The sequence below is a fragment of the Ovis aries genome, chromosome 13 (genome assembly GCF_016772045.2).
Source record: "Ovis aries strain OAR_USU_Benz2616 breed Rambouillet chromosome 13, ARS-UI_Ramb_v3.0, whole genome shotgun sequence".
Classification (NCBI taxonomy): domain Eukaryota; kingdom Metazoa; phylum Chordata; class Mammalia; order Artiodactyla; family Bovidae; genus Ovis; species Ovis aries.
In genome coordinates, this window is record NC_056066.1 from 61,627,021 (window position 1) to 61,643,588 (window position 16,568).

Consider the following 16,568-nt stretch of genomic DNA (forward strand, 5'->3'; position numbering starts at 1 on the left):
GCTGCAGCGGGCCGCCCCGGCGCGCTAACGAGCGGGCCCCAGGTGCGGGCCCCACCCCGGGCTGGGGGGCGGGGGAAGAGGAGGGGCTGGAGGGGGAGGGGAGAGGCCCGCGCTAATGACTGTTGACAGCGCGCGCTGGGGCCGGCCGGGCCGCGCGCGCCACTGACAGCTGCTGGGGCGGGGGGCGGGGGACGCGGGCGAGGCGGCTCGCGCTCCCCCCACGGCGCACGCGCGTGCGCCTCGGCGGGGAGGGGCCGGGAGGCGCGCGCGCGCCGGGCACGGGTTCGGAGGGCCTGCTGGAGCGGTTCGCGCGGGCTCCTCGCGGGCAGGCAGGTAATGAGAGTAACCATGGCAACCCACCAGAGGAAGTGTATTCTGCAGGAGACGTTAATCCCCTCTCCCCGGAGCTGGGACAGCCTGACTTTCCATTCTCACACAGTAATTAGATACCAGCTGTCAGTGCAGGGGGGACGGCTCCGCGGCTGCAGCCCGGCTGGGGGGGGGGCGCACAAAGGGGGCAGGGGGGGAACGCGAGGAGAAGGGCATTAAAGACACAGGGACGCTTTCCGGCGGGTGGGCCGGGGCGGCGCGCCTCAGCTCCGTCTCGGGCCTCTAGGCGCGCGCCCGCTCACCTGGAGACCCCGCCCGCGCGGGACCCCGCCCCCTGGACACGCACCTGCTGCGCGCGCGCGCGCGCGCGCCCGCCCGCCGGCCCGAGCGCTCCCCCTCTCCAGGCCCCGCCTCCCCGCTCTCCGCGCACCTGCTCCGCTCCCCGCCCTCCTGGGACGCTGCCCACCTGTCCTTTGTGCGGGGCGGTACCATTCGATCTGGCCAGCTCTCCTTCAGGGAGCGCCCGCTATGTGCCAGGCGCCGTGCCAAGCCTGATCTGGGTAATCCTCCCAGACCCTCTGCGGTAGGCGCCTCTGCTGTTCCCCGCCCCGGGCGCAGCGGGGTGTGGCCACTTGCCCAGGGTCACTCAGACTTGAACCCCCATCCCGATGCCCATTGAACCACCAAACTACAGCGCCTCCCTCTCGCGTCCACATCCGTTATAGCTCCAAGGGCCTCCCAACCGCCCAGGGAGACAATCAACACTGGTGGCTGGCATCGTGGTGCTCTTACTGTGTGCCAAGCATTTGCTGCCTCATTTCAGGTTCCCAGCAGCCGTGGGAGGATTGCTACCCCCATCTTACAGGTGAGGAAACTGAGGGACAGAAAGCTGAAGGGACTTGCCCACAGGCATGGAGAATAGAGGAAGAACTGGGATTCAAACCCAGACAGCTAGACCCTAGTATCCATGCTCTCAGCCACCGGCACTATTAACTCCACCCCCAGGTTCCTGGTGGCTGTAATCCAGCCCAGGCCTTCTCCTTTCACCATTCAGCCCACCCACATCCTGTCCCAGCATCAGTGAGGAGCTGCCTCTCTTAGCCATACCTAAGAAATCGAAGAAGTTCCTAGGCCTAGAGCCACTGCCACGTCCCTGATTTCTGCAGATCTCCCCGACCCTGGCTCTTAGTGAGGATGCTGTCCTGTGCTCAGTTGCTTCAGTGTGACCCTATGGACTGTAGCCCACCAGGCTCCTCTGTCCATGCAATTCTCCAGGCAAGAATACTGGCGTGGGTTGCTGTGCCCTCCACCAGGGGATCTTCCTGACCCAGGGATCGAACTCACATCTACTGCTGTTCCCACACTGAAGGCGGATTCTTTACCACTGAGCTACTGGGGAAGCCCTCCCTCAGTGAGGATAGCCACTTGGAAATCATTGGAAGACTCCCTGTTTCCCAGGTAGAGGAACCAAGACCCTCAAGGTGAAAGGCTAGACCAAGGAGGAGATGGCGTTATGGAGCTTTTCGTAGGGAGTCCAGTCCCTGCAGGCCCAGCTATGTCTCCTGCCCCCCACCCCACAGTTGGACCTGTGGGTGGGCACACCAAGGAGGGGCAGGAAGTGCTGAGAAGCAGAGCGGGCTCCTGTCCCCAGTGGCGGCGGGTGTCTGGGGCAGGAGGAGGCTATCTGATCCCTTCCCCACTGCCCCGGCCATGACCTCCTCTCTCCCTCCCTCCCTCCATCTCTCCCTCCCTCCTGGCCAGGGTAGCCAGCACCCTGGACTGCAGCTGAGAACCCAGCGTTCCCGACCCGGCCCACATTCCTGTGGGAGGAGGGGTCGGTGGGGTGGTGGGGGGGAGTTGGGCCAAGGGCTTTAGGGACAGGGGCACCCCTGGGGCTGCCCCACCCAGCTTGGGCCAAGGCCGGGCTGTCTCCAACCTCACCATTTCCTGCCTCCGCTCTCCCCATCTCTCAGTAGCAGAGCTGCCTAAATTTGGCTCCAGGAGGGAATGGGGGAGGTGGCAGCAGGCGGGTGCTGTCAGAGGCCAGGGCGCAGCTCCCTGTCTAGCCGGCTGGCATTTTTGCTGTCTGGAGGAGGGCAGGGGGGCCCACCAGCCCTCTCCAGGAAAGGGAGATGTTCGTACCTTCTGACATGCACTGAGTAATGTGCAAACTACATGCAAACCAAGCTTCAAATCAGCATCTCAGCCAGGGAACAGCTTGGGTGCTGCTTTTGGGATAAGAACAGAAGAACCAGTGGCCCACTCCCCGGGGCTCCAGTGGGAGCTGGGGGTGGATGCAGGGTGGCCAGGGCTGGGAGTTGGGAGCCTCCGTTTCTCGCCAGGTGGAGTTTGGGGGCTTTAAATCAGCGGCTGGACTCTCTGCCTCCCAGCCTGAGGGCAGGGCCATGGCCTTCTCTGCCTTCTCTGGCATAGTGCTTGGCACACCGTTCCATGATTAAGCACATGAGGTTGTAGTTATCCTGTCCAGGTTTGAACCCTGGGTCTCCACTGGCCAACTTGGTGAATTCCTCAACGGTATACCCGGGCAAACAACTCATGTGATTGGCATCCCTTTTAGGACTTCCCTTCCCTAGAAGGTGGGCACAGGGGCATGGCCCAAAAGAACACTGGTTTTGGAATCAGACGTGGATTCCAGGTCTGGCGTAGCCAGTGAGGCTCTGAGGGTCTCACGCCCCTCCTCTGGGAAATGGGTTCAGTATCTCAAGTTCTACTATGATGTCCGTGTGGGGGCCTGGCACTCAGTGGACAGTCCAGAATTCTTCCCACCAGTGCGGTCTCACTGCTGTCTGCCTTCATCCAATTACATTCTCTGTCCCAGTCCCATCTCCCCTCTCCCTTGGGTTTCTCCCTCCTCTCGTTCCCTCCACTCGTCATGGTGATCTCAGGGAGGTCACTGCCTCTCTGAGCCTTAGTCTGCACGTCTATCTGCTCCATGGGGGTAATGGGAGATGGATGCCGTCTGGAGTCTAGGGCCCAGGAGGCATTTGATGGGTGGCAGCCCTTTACAAGGCCCATTTATATCCCAAACGATCAGGAGGGGTGGGCTGTGCCCTCCAGCTCTATCAGGTATGGGGTGTTGGGGCCCCTCTTCTCGGTAACTCTGTTTAACCCCAGATAACTGCTCTCCTGCCCCTCGGCCGGGGCTGATATGTGCTGAATCCAACTTCCTGCCACCCAAAAGCCACTTCCTGCCAAACTCGAGCTGATACCAGAAGAACTTGTTTTTTGTGCACAGAGAAGTCCCGCCGCCGGGCGGCCACCGGCCTGCCCCGGGTGTGAACATTTTTTTCCATTTGCTGGTCTGCCTGGTGGGGCTGGGCGGGGGAGGATGGGGACTCTGCTCTCTTCACCTCTGAACCTGCCCATCCTGCCCTACCAAAGCCTCTGGGCCTGCCAGCCTGCCCAGGAAGGGTGCCAAGTGTCCCCTTTGGGCCCAGACAGACGCGTGTAGGCAGTGATACACAGTCTGTCACGGCTGCACACCAACCAGCCAGCCTGACAGACCCCAGAGCCACCAGGCGAGGACTCCGGGAGACACGTGTGAGACCCCGTCGGGCAACAGTCACACACACGGTGATGGGGACACCCAATCTCAGAGTCACTCACGCACATGCCCACAGGGCTCCCTCACACTTGCCCGGCGTCCATCCCCCTTCCAGGTGTTTCACTAATGCAACACTCTCTGAAGGGCCCGCTCTGTGCCAGGTCTTGGTCTAACCCATAGTAAAAACTATTGGAATAGTAACTAGCTGACCTGTGCTGTACCCTCAGTTTCCTTATCTGTGAAATGGGGATAACAGCCCTGCCCCACAGGGCTGTTGGGAGGATTAATGACCTAATGCATGCAAGGCCCCTGTCCCCGGCTGGCCCGTAGACAGTGCTAAGTTAGGCTATCTTAGTTAGCCAGGGGCATCCTATGCCCAGCTCCGCTGAGACCTTACATACTTATCGCCCTGAGTCCTGACCCAAGCCCCTGGCAGCTCAGGTCCACACTCCTATTTCCACAGATGAGGAGACCGAAGCTCAGGGAGGAGGCCCACAGGTCCTTAGGGTACCGCCACGACTCCTCTCTCCCCTCCTCCTACTCTGCCGCCCCCAGCTGCCTCACGACCCACCCCACCACAGACACACACACAGACACACACACACACACACACACACAGACACACACACACACACACACACACACACACACACACACGGTGGCCTCTGTCTGGAGTGCCCCGGCCACTTGCTCTTAGCGTGACCAGCTCCTTCTGAGCTGTCCACTGCCCTGGCTCCTCCCCAGAGCCCTGTTCACTTTCCTCAGGACACTCATCACCCGTGGAGCACCAGACCCCCCACTGGATCATTCTGTCCTGTCCGCCGGCACATAATAGGGGTTCAACAACTTCGGAACTAAATGAATAAACAGCCTGCTCCTCACACCTAGCTACTGAGGCCAGAGTCTGGAACCACACCAGGACACCCCTAAGCTGGAGCCCAACTCCTAGGCTAGCCTGCTTCTCACACCTCCAACAGGCACTGCATAGCGTGTGAATGAATGAATGAATGAATGAAGTCAGGATTTTGGGATCCCAGTCCAGGGCTCTCTGGGCTAAACCTCCTTCACTTCCTGGCAGCGTGGACAGGAGCCAAGCTCCAGCCGCCTTGGATGGTGGCGGGGCCGACGGGCCGCCTGAAGCCGGCTGTCAGGAGCTCGTCTGGCCACAGCCGCCAGCAGGGGAGACCAGCTGGCGGTACAGGGTCCATCGGCCCAGGCCTGGAATCTGAGCCGCCCTGAGAGGCCCAGCTTCTCTCCAGGCCCCCACAAACTGGCCTTTGTTCCCCAGGCCAGCCAAGACCCAGGAGCCTGGGCTTTCTCTCTGCCTGCGGCACCCGCGCTGAGCCGGCGGGGTAAATGGGCCAGCCTCCCCTCTGTCCGGGCCCATGATGTCGCTTCAGGACTAAATGGAGATGTAATTTTCTATACAAATCCATGACAATTTAGATGGAGTGATTGTAATTGGCTTTTCAATGGGGGTTTTGTCCAGTGCTGGTGGCTAGAACTGGGTGGCCTGTTTGAGGCAGGCTCCATTTAAATGACAATAAAGCAATAATATTGAGGACTTGTACAGTACCCAGAGCCCCTCCTGGGCCCAAGTGGAGCCTCATGTTTATGGATCTGGTCCTTCCCTTGGGCAGTCTGGGCAACCAGAGGGGTGGGAGGCACTGAGGCCGGGAGAGGGGCCATTCCAGACCTAAGGGCTCTGGGGCGGCCAGGGCAGGGCCCCATGTCCCCCGGCTTACCTGCTCCATCATTCACCATAAAACCACCAATCAGTGCTGCCTGTGGGCTGGCTGCTATTCCAGCTGTTGGCGGTGCCAAGAGTCAGAGAACCCTCCCAGGCAGGTCAGAGGTGGGAGGGAACAGTGGCAAGGACAGACAGCATGACCCAGAGCCAGATGGCCGGGTTCAGATTCTACCAAGCTCCTTACTAGCTTTCTGGGCTTCAGCAAGTTACTAAACTTTGTGCCTCTGGCTGGCCGGCCACAAAACAGCTGCAGTCAAAGTTACTATGAGGACGAAACCCCTGACTAGGGCTCAGCATAGGGCCTGGCATGCGGACGGTGCTGTGGTGCTGTCGGTAAGTTACTGCCATTGTTTGTTAAAACCCCAGCTCTGGTGTCAGACTTGCTAGCGGTGACCGTGTGCTTGTGCTTGTGACTTAACCTCTTTAAACCTCCACTGGCCTCTCTTTGGGGATACCCTGGTGGTTCAGATGGTAAAGAATCCACTTGTAATGCAGGAGACCTGGGTTGGGAAGATCCCTGGAGAAGGGAATGGCAAGCCACTCCAGTATTCATGCTTGGAGAATTCTAAGTTTCTCTTTAAGGTGGGGCTTTTAGGAGAGCCTACCCCAAGGGGTGGTGGGGATTTAAGGAGAGGATGCAGAAAGTGCTGGGCTCAGTAAACACTAGCTCTCACTTACAGGACGCTTTTTGGCCTTGAGGAGCTTGCCATTCAGTGATAATTATACAGTTGAGTGTTGGGAGACAGCAAGGGAAGAAGAGAAAAGCTCACAGGAAGCCAGGACAGAGCTGTTGGTCCTGGCAGGGGATTCAGGGGGAGGGAATGATCTGGAGGGGCCTTGGGATCAGGGCAGGGCTGTGGGCTGTGTTAAGGAAGTAAGGCTTCACAGAGGAGGTGACATTTGGGCTGGGCCTTGAAGGATGAGTGACAGGCTTCTGCCAGCATAGGGCGGATCTCAATGCCAGGCACTGTGGCTATAGCGTCACATGCAGACCCTCCTGAACTGCTTCCTACCTGTGAGAAGAGTAGAGGTGGGACAGGGGATGAGGGCAAGCCTTCAGGGAGGCTGTCGTGAAGAAGCGAGGCTGAGAGCATCTAGGAAAGGAAACAGCCTGTGCAAAGGCCTGCAGTGGGAAGGGATCATGGGCCCTGGTGAGTGGACAGCAGGGGAAACTGTAAAACATGGCTAGAAGGAGTGGACAGGGGCCGTGGTTTTTACTCACAGTGAAGTAGGCGGCCTCAGAGGGATTTTAAGCAAGTGAGTGACACCATGCACGCTATATTTTTAAAGGATCCCTCTGGCTGCTTGTGGGCGATGGGCTGCAGAGTGGAAGGGGTAAGAGGGAGACCCTGGAGAAGCGGTTGGGTCACTGAGGGGAGGGAAGTGGTTGGATCCGAGAAACAGCAGGCGCTCAGTAACTGTTGTCTGGAGGATGGGCAAGTAGAGCACGATGCGGGGCTGGGTGCAGCTGGCACAAAGCGCAGTTGGTGAAGAGACGAGAAGAGAGATGAGGGCTGCCTCCCACCTCCCCTCATCAGGCTAAGGCTCTGGGGCTTTTTCCTGAAGGCAGCAGGGGAACCAATCCAGTTTTTTCCTTTTTTCTCCAGGCAGAGAAAGACCATGCTGGGACTTGTGCTTGGAAAGATCATTCTGCTGTAGGGTGGGTGGGTGGGAGGTGGCAGGTGGGCGAGGCTGGAGGGAAGGAGGTGGGGAGGGAGAGTGGCTGCTGGGGGCTCGGAGGCCTCAGTAGGCATCCTAGCCATCCCCCAACTCCAAGAGCAACAAATTTCCTCTTCAGTGAGATCTAAAATCCAGTCCTGGGTCACAGAGTGGTCACTGGCAGAGTTGAGATCTGACCCCAGAGCAAACTCAACGGCCAGTGCTCTGTTCCCTTTCGGCGTCATCTGCCTTGATTGCTAATATAGTCCATTATAAATAGTGTTTCACGGTAACTGTCAGCTGTAGAACCATTACTACAAACCTGGGAGGTGGGTATTATTATCATTCCCATTCTGCAGATGAGGAAACCAAGGCCCCGAGAGGCTGAGTCACTCATCTAAGGACACAGAGCTGGGAATAGAGATCCAGGGTCAGTCCCAGGCAGTCTGACTCCAGACCTTCACAGCGGAGGTCCTTTGAATTTATTGCTAATCCCTGGTGCCTCTAGTAAACAATCTGTAATGCAGGAGACCCAGGTTCGATCCCTGGGTTGGGAATACCCAACTCCAGTATTCTTGCCTGGAGAATCCCACGGACAGAGGAGCCTGGCAGGCTCCAGTCCATGGGATCGCCAGGAGTCAGACACGACTGAGTGACTAACATACACTTAAAGGCTGGGAAATTTCATGGAGGAAGAAAACCTGAACTTTGCACAGAACCTCCTGATGTTGGCAGCTCCCAGACCCAATCCTTGAACCACATCCATCTAGTGGCCCCAGGTTTACACCTCTAGCCTGGGCCTATCCTCTGCATCCATTCAGCCCACTGGACATATCTGAAAGCAAGTGCGTGTTTAGGGCCCCTGTAAAGCAGGAGTCCCCAATCCCTGGGCTACATGGCAGGATGTGAGCAGCAGGCAAGAGAGCAAAGTTTCCTAAACTTCATCTGCTATTCCCCATCACTCGCACTACCACCTGCACCCACCCTGACCCCCGTGGAAAAATTGTTTTCCACGACACCCTGATATCAAAAAGGTTGTGGACTGCTGCTGTAGAGGGCCAGGAAAAGGCATCCATCTATTCATTCAATAAGCATCTGGACCACTGCCACCCCCCACACTGCCTGGCCACCACCACCAACTCTTCCTCCACCGGAAGGAAGCCTTCTCCACCTTCACTTTCTCAGCCAAGCACCCGGGAGTCATCCTTGATTCCTCCCTCTTTATCTTACATCCCCCCCTCCATGCCCATCCCATCCATCAGCAAATCCTGTTGACTCCACCTTAAACTGAGTCCAGAATCCACCTGCTTTCCACCATTTCCCCTGCCCCTGACCTCCCCTCCTCGGACTGGTGGGGTTTTGGGGAAAGGCACGAGCTAGCACTGGAAAGCTCTTGGTCCCTGTCCTCTGGGTCTCAGTCTCCTCATCTGTAGAGTGGGTGCATGCTAAGTCACCTCAGTTATGGGGACCCCATGGACTATAGCCCTTCAGGCTCCTCTGTCTGTGGGATTCTCCAGGTAAGAATATTGGAGTGAGTTGCCATACCCTCCACCAGGAGTTCTTCCCGACCCAGGTTTTGAACCCACATCTCTTATGTCTCCTGCACTGGCAGGTAGGTTCTTTACTACTAGCACTACCTGGGAGGCCAAGGAAGTGTGGGTACAGTAGGCCATGTGGCTCCCATTACCCTTTCATCCTGGCGGGACACAAGTGGCACTAAGGAAGAGAGAGTGAGTGCAACAGAAGAAAAGTTAGACAGACTGGACCTCATTAAAGCTAAAAACTTTTGTCTTTCAATGGACACCACCAAGAAAGTAAAAAGACAGCCCACAGGCTGGAAGCAAATATTTGCAAATCATATATCTGATAAGGAATTTGTATCTAGAGTATATAAAGAACTCATAACTCAATAATAAAATGAATAATGCAATTAAAAAACAGTCAAAAGATCTGAATAGACATTTCTCCATAGAAGATACCCAAATATCCAATAAGCACATGAAAAGATGCTCAATATCATTAGCCATCAGGGAAAGGCAAATCAAAACCACAATCAGATACAATTCCACTCACACTCTGACGGCTCTAATCAAAATGACAGATAGTAATAAGTGTTGACGAGAACATGGGAAAACCGGAAGCCTCCTACACTGGAGAAGACTGTAAAATGCCACAATGATTTTGGAAAACAGTCTAGCAGTCACTCAAAAGGTTAAATGTAGGATTACCCTATGACACGGCAATTCCACTCCTAGGTAGAAAAAAACTGAAAACATATGTCCACACAAAAACTGTGCAGGACAGTTCACAGCAGCATTATTCATCATAGCTAAAATCTGGAGACAGCCTAAATGCCCATCAACTGTTGAACAGATAAATAAAATGTGGCACATCCATCCAGTGGAATATTATTCAGGAAGAAAAAATGAAAGAGGTATACGCTACAGCATGGACAAACCTTGAAAAAAACTGTAGTAAGTGAAAGAAGTCAGGCACAAAAATCCACATATCATATGATTCCATTCATAGACAATGTCCAGAGAAAGAAGGCAAATCTACAGAGAAAGAAGTAGCTTCCTGGAGCTGGGGAAGGACATTGGGATATGGGGTTTCTTTCGCAGGCACCACAAATTTTCTAAAATTGATTGTGGAAACACACAATTCTGAATATACCAAAAAAAAAAAAACCCCCATTAAGTTGTATTTTAAATGGGTAAATTTTATGGTTTGTGAATTATATCTCAATAAAGCTATTATAAGAACAAAAAGCAACCTACAGAACAGTGTACAACATATTTTGTGTAAAAATAGAAACAAACCCCAGAAATGCCTGTGCATATGTGCTTATACATATGTATAAAACATCTCTGGAAGGAAACCCAAGAAATAATAGTGGCTGCCCCTGGGGAGGGGAACTGGGTGGCTAGGAGGAAGAATTTTTTTCACATTGGTACCTGATGAATTTTTTTAAAAAATAATGAGATTCTATTACCATTTCAAAATGTTATACTTGAAAAAAACCAAACCAGTGGTTTATTACTGGCCCTCAGCCAGAGGATGGGTTAGGCAAGACAGCTCTGAAACACAGAAGACAGAGAAACCCACCTTCACAGTTTTCTAAGCCTTGCTAACATCCATCACTGCTTCTTTTCCTCATGCAAGTCCTGTCGGAGGGCTTCAGCACAAGCTCTGTTTCCACCAGCAAATACTGTGGGTCCTCCTTCAAAAAAGGGCTAGAATCCACCCACTTCTCACCCTCCGCCGGTACCACTGTGGCTCAGGCCACGAGCCCCTTCCACCTGGCTGCCCTGGATCATGACACCAGCCTTCTCCCAGCTTCCACTCTCTCCAGTCTGTACTCCACACAGGGCTCCCTTTCCTCCCACCAGTCACCTCAACAGCCTGGGCTCCTGCCCGCTGGCCTCCCCATGGTTCCTCAGACTGACAGGCACTTCCTGCCTCAGGGCCTTTGCACTTGCTCTGCTTGCTACCTAGAGTCCTTTCCCACCAGATATCCACCTGGAGGCTCCCTCACCTCCAACAGTTCACTGTCCAGTGTTTCCTCATAAAGAAGCCTTCCCAGACCTCTCCATCTTCCCCTGCTTTATTCTTCTGTATAGTGCTGACACATTTAATATTTACATTTACTTATCTGTGATCTGTCCCTCCCACCTCCAAATGCAGGCTCCATGAAAGGCAGGCTTCTGTTTCTTTCCCCAGCACCAAGAACCACGCACATTGTAGGAGTTCCAAAATATTTATCAAAATAAAACTGGGTCCTAAGAAAGCATCACAGGCCAGAGGAGCCCAAGGAGATATGAAGACTAAATGTAACGTGGTCTCTTGATTGGGATCCTGAAACAGAAAACAAACCTTAGGGGAAAACTAGTGAAATCCAAAAAGAAAAAAAGTGTGCACTTAGTTAATAGTGATGTATCCACGTTGGCTCCTTAGCTGTAACAAACATACCATAATAGTGTCAAATGTTGACAATAGGGGAACCTGGGTGAAGGGTACGTGGGACTTTTCCGGACTATCTTTGCCGCTTTTCTGTAAGTCTAAAATTGTTCTAAAACAAACCATTTATTTAAATTTTAAAAAATGTGTTAAATGAAAGCATACATGTGCAAACTGAGGCTTAAAGGTGAAGGCAAGGACTTCCCTGCTGGTCCAGTGGTTAAGGATCCACCTACCAATGCAAGGGACACGGGTTCGATCCCTGGTCAGGGAACGAAGATCCCACATGCCTCAGGGCAACTAAGCCCACGTGTGCTACAATTACTGAAGCTCACACTCTAGAGTCCATGTTCTACAACAAGAGAATAGCCCCCACTTGTCACAACTAGAGAAAGTCCCCGCACAGTGCTGCAACGAAGACCTAGCACAGCCAAAATTAGTTAAAAAAAATTTTTTTAAGGGGAAGGCATTTGCCACAGGCTACATAGCCAATGAGAAGCTGTGGCTCATGGGCAGAGATCAGTGAACATTCCCCAAGAGAGGGAGGCCCCGGTTACTGGAGACCCATTTATGTTTCAGTGAAAGGCAATGTGTTGGGGGGAGATGGAGGCTTTCTTTCCAAGCATCATAGGAGACTGAGACATTTTACTGAGAATCCACGTCTGGCCCTGTGGAGCTCAAAGACAGGCACGCTCTCCCAGCAACTGCCTGGGAGACTGTCCTTTTCTCCTTGGCTCCCAGGAAGCCCAAATGGCCTCTCCAGTCACAATACTGTTCGCCAAGAGTTCTTGGCCCTGGAACGCAAGATCTCAAGCCAGGTCATACAGATCAGGTTAGGGGACAAGGTGGGGGGCCTGAGGGAGACAAAGGGTGGCCCAGGAAGGGAAGAGAGAAAGGACAAGTCTTCTTGAGCACTTCCAAGGAGCTGATACAGGCCAAGACATTTTAGGTGTATGTGCGTGCTAAGTCGCTTCTGTCGTGTCCAACTCTTTGAGACCCTATGGGCTGTAGCCCGCCAGACTCCTCTGTCCATGGGATTCTCCAGGCAAGAATATTGGAGTGTGTTGCTGTGACCGCCTCCAAGGGATCTTCCTAACCCAGGGATCGAACCCACATCTCTTATATCTCCTGCATTGGCAGGTGGGTTCTTTACCACTAATGCCACCTGGGAAGCCAGGTGTGCCTTTTAGGTCTATGTGACCTGATTCCAGGCTCCCAGACCCACAAGGCTGGTCGGGTCATTCCTGTTTCACTGATGAGGAAACTGATGACTGGAAAAGAAAGCAGCTACGAGGCGATGAAGCAGTCACAGAGGAGTTTGCTCTCTTGGGCTTCATCTTGATCTCCTCTCCACGTCCTTCTTGCCTTCTAGCGACACCAGCTTCTCTCAGAACCATATCTGCCACCTGGCCTTCACCCACACTGCACCCTCTGCCTGAAACACCTCCTCTTCCCTATGACTAAGCTAACTTCTACTTGACCTTCAGGCCTCGGCTCCAGTATTACTGCCTGTTATGGGCTGTTCTGTGTGCCGCCCCCCCCATCCCCTCTCCTCTCACTGCAGTTTCCTGTGTTGAAGTCTTAACTTCTGTACCTCAGATTGTGACTGTATTGGGAGACAGGGTCTTAAAAGAAGTAATTAAGTCAAATGAGGTCATTAGGGTGGGCCCTAATCCAATACGACTGGTGTCCTTAGAAGAAGAGGAAATCAGGACACGAGACACACAGAGGAGAGGCCGTGTGAGACACGGGGGAAGACGGCCATCTGCAAGGCAAGGAAGCGGCCTCAGAAGGAGCCGAAGCCCCGGCGCCTTGACCTCGGACTTGAAGCCTCCGGAATCGTGAGAAAATTGATTTCTGCTGCGTAAGACCCCCAGTCTGTGGTACTTGGTTTTGGCGGCCCCAGCAAATGAATAGACTGCCTCAGAGACGCTTTCCTGACCCCTATCCCCAGGGCATGACCTTAGGAGCCCCCTTCCTTCACAGGGACTTTCACAACGACGATATTCTGTTTATTTGTGTGTCCGTTTGGTTAATAGCTATTGCCCTCAGCAGACGGTGAGCATTGTGAGGGTACAGAGGGGTCTGCCATGGTCTCCACCAGGACCTAGCACAGTAGGTGCCCCATAAACAGGCACGACATGATGCCATGGAGTAAAGGACTTGGTCTTATCTCCCTTTCTACCTCTGACCCTGACCACAAAACAGCAATTTTAAGGCTTCTGGAACTCTTAAACTTCATTCCTCTCCTGAAGCAAGTATTTCATTGTGGGGGCGAGGGGTGTGGGTAGGCTTTAGGTCAGTTAGGCTCAGTTTTGCCCAGCAACTTTGAATCAGATCCTTGCTAAAAAATGTAAAATCCATTCCTGGAGTCAACAAAAGAAAAAAGAGCCACACCCTTGACTACCTGTGCCCTGCCTCCCTGAACCCTGTTCTCCCTGCTCCCCAGCTCCAGCTCTGCCCAAATCCTGTCGACTGCCCTGGGCTACATCCAAAAGGCTCCCTCCCAAAGAGCTCATCCCAGAGATGAGGGAGCCCAGAGATGAGGGACCCTAGAGACATGGAATGGAGGCTCAGAAAGGGCAAGGAAGTCACACAACCAAGCAGAGGCTGGTGTATCTGTGAACCTCAGCTCTGGACCCAATCCCATCCCTTGGGGCATCAGCTATGGCATCTGCCCACATAATGCCATCAGCCCCGAGGATGCGATACTTTTCTGACCTCAAGTGCAGCAGAGGTCATGGGGCGCAGCGAGGGTGTGACCTGCCCAAGGCCACACAGCCAGGAAACAGTGGAGCCAGAGCTGGAAGTCCGGGAGCCCAACACCCTGCCCTTACATGTGGGCTGCAGGAACTGGGTCATATGATACTGATGGAGCACTGCGGGGTGGGGAACCTCAGGAATCAGACAGACCCGCGTGTGTCTGTGCTCAGTCGCTCAGTCATGTCTGACTCTTTGTGACCCCATGGACTGTAGCCGGCCAGGCTCCTCTGTCCCTGGGATTCTCCAGGCAAGAACACTGGAGTGGGTTGCCATTTCCTTCTCCAGTGCATGAAAGCAGACAGACCTGAGTTCAAGTCAAATCACCATGTAACCTCAGACAAGTGACTAAGGTTGTTCCCTCCACTGTAATGGAGTCCACCTGGTGGGGATATTGGTGCAGGTTCAGTGAAACAGGTTAATGTCTATTCTTTAATGTTCATGTTAAGGGGATGAAGCCATCAACACAGAGCTGTCTACAACATAAAGCAGGTCCATCTGCTCAGCCCATTCCACAAATCGGGGTCTACCCTCCCCATCCCACCCCCGTGGAGGGGCCCCTTTGCCGCTACACTGCACTGGGGTCCTGTCTGCTGAGTCACGGCACCCTCCCCCCACATCATTTGCATTGTGGATGGTGCCAAAGGTGCACAGGGTACTTGGGATGCTCTCAACATTTCCTTGGTCTCTACTTACTGTGGGTACAGAGTCATGCTCTGAACGCAGGATCCTCTGTGCAGGGGAGTCAGGAACAACAGAGCCAGGTTCCTAAATCTGCCCACGTGGACATGCCCAGTGCTTGGGCAGGGGGAGACTCCTGGAGCCTTTATCTCCTACCAAGCTCTGCAGCCTCTGGGAATCCTTTAATCCCTTAGTGGTCAGGGGGCAAACACTCACACTAACCAGCTCCTTCGAGGTCTGAAAACAGGTTCTGTACCTCAGGTATCCCTGGAAGGACAGACAGATGCTGATCGAAGTGGTGCCTTCGAAGGAGGGGGTGGGCAGGGGGGCTGAGCAGCAGGAGGAAAGAATGGAGGATATTTACCATGTCTTTTTTAAACTTTCAAATTTTGAATCATGCAAATGCACTGTGTATTTATTTTTTTAAGTCGTTTATTAAATTTGTTACAATATCGTTGTTTCTGCTTTATTTTTTTGTTTTGTTTTGTTTTGCCTTGCCTGGGGCATATGGGATCTTAGCTCCCCAAGCAGGGATCGAACTCACACCCCAGGCATTGGAAGGCGAGGTCTTAACCCACTAGACTGCCACGGAAGTCCCTGCACTGTGTCTTTAAACAAAATTAAAGTAATGATAACAGAACCTAGGATTCTGGATGGAAAGATTAAAACCCCCAGTTTCCCGAGCTAGCCTGACTCTTCTGCCATAACGGCAGATAATTGACACTGGCCAGAGAGGTTTGGCTACTACGTGCGTACTACGTCGCTTCAGTCACCTCTGACTCTTTGTGACACTATGGACTGTAGCCTGCCAGGCTCCTCTGTCCATGGGGACTCTCCAGACAAGAATACTAGAGTAGGTTGCCATGCCCTCCTCCAGGGGATCTTCCTGACCCAGGGATCGGAACCCACGTCTCTTATATCTCCTGCATTGGCAGGTGGGTTCTTTACCCACTGAGCCACCTGGGAAGCCCGTGGCTACTACAGGGGCAGCTAAATGCAGATCATTTCACCTTATGGGCCTCAGAGTCTCCTCAGGATCAAGAGAGCTGTTGAAATCTACGTCCTAACCTAGTCCTGACTTGCTAGTCTTCTCTTTGGACTAGATATGGAGAGGGCAGGAAATAGTCCATCATGGAAGCCACTGGGTGAGGGGTGGGGGCGAGCTCGTGAGAGCTCCAGGGGCCCTGTACTCCACATGAGATTCTCCAGGCACCACCCAGACAGTCCCTGTGTTTTGCTCATGGGGAAACTGAGGTATGGAACTGGAAAGGGACTATGTGCCAAGCTGGCATCACCAGGCTGGATAACATCACTACCCACTGGCCTGCACCTGACTGCCACAATCAGGGGGCTCCGTTTGCATTAATTTCACCCCTGCACCCTTAAGAGGCTGCATGGGCAGGTGGAGGCTTTGGCCTGGACGTGGCCCTATCCACAGCCTGGGGAAGCCAGAGGGTCAGCTGCACCGGTCCAGCTGGGACCGTTTTTTCAGGCTGCAGTATGGAGTCTGGTCTTTGTCCTAAGAGCCCCTGGGGAGCCACTGAAGGGTTTTAGGCCAGAAGCTGATGTTGTCTGATTTATGTCTCAGAAGATTGCTCTGGCTGGAGCTCTGGGTGGAGAATGGACCGGAGGGCCGAGAGGGGAAGCCGGAGACTGACGCAGAAACTGCTGCAGCCTAGACTGACGAGGGAGCGGCGGGAGAGCGGTGAGTGGGTCCAAGGGAAGGCCAACTGACTGCAAATGGAAAAAGTATATTCCTCCCTGGGTAGTGAGTACCCCACCCCTGGACATGTTTAAACCGAACCTAGACCACAACATGATAGAACTGTTACTGAGAGGACTTGATAAGGTGGATCATAAGGCCAA

The 16,568-nt window shown here is 53.8% G+C and overlaps 1 protein-coding gene across 2 annotated transcripts in view; it reads right to left on the reverse strand.

Moving 5' to 3' along the window:
* The window catches only part of NOL4L (nucleolar protein 4 like), a 132,888-nt gene that overhangs the window by 88,596 nt on the left and 27,724 nt on the right, over positions 1 to 16,568 (reverse strand). The gene's annotated exons all lie outside the window — the stretch shown is intronic.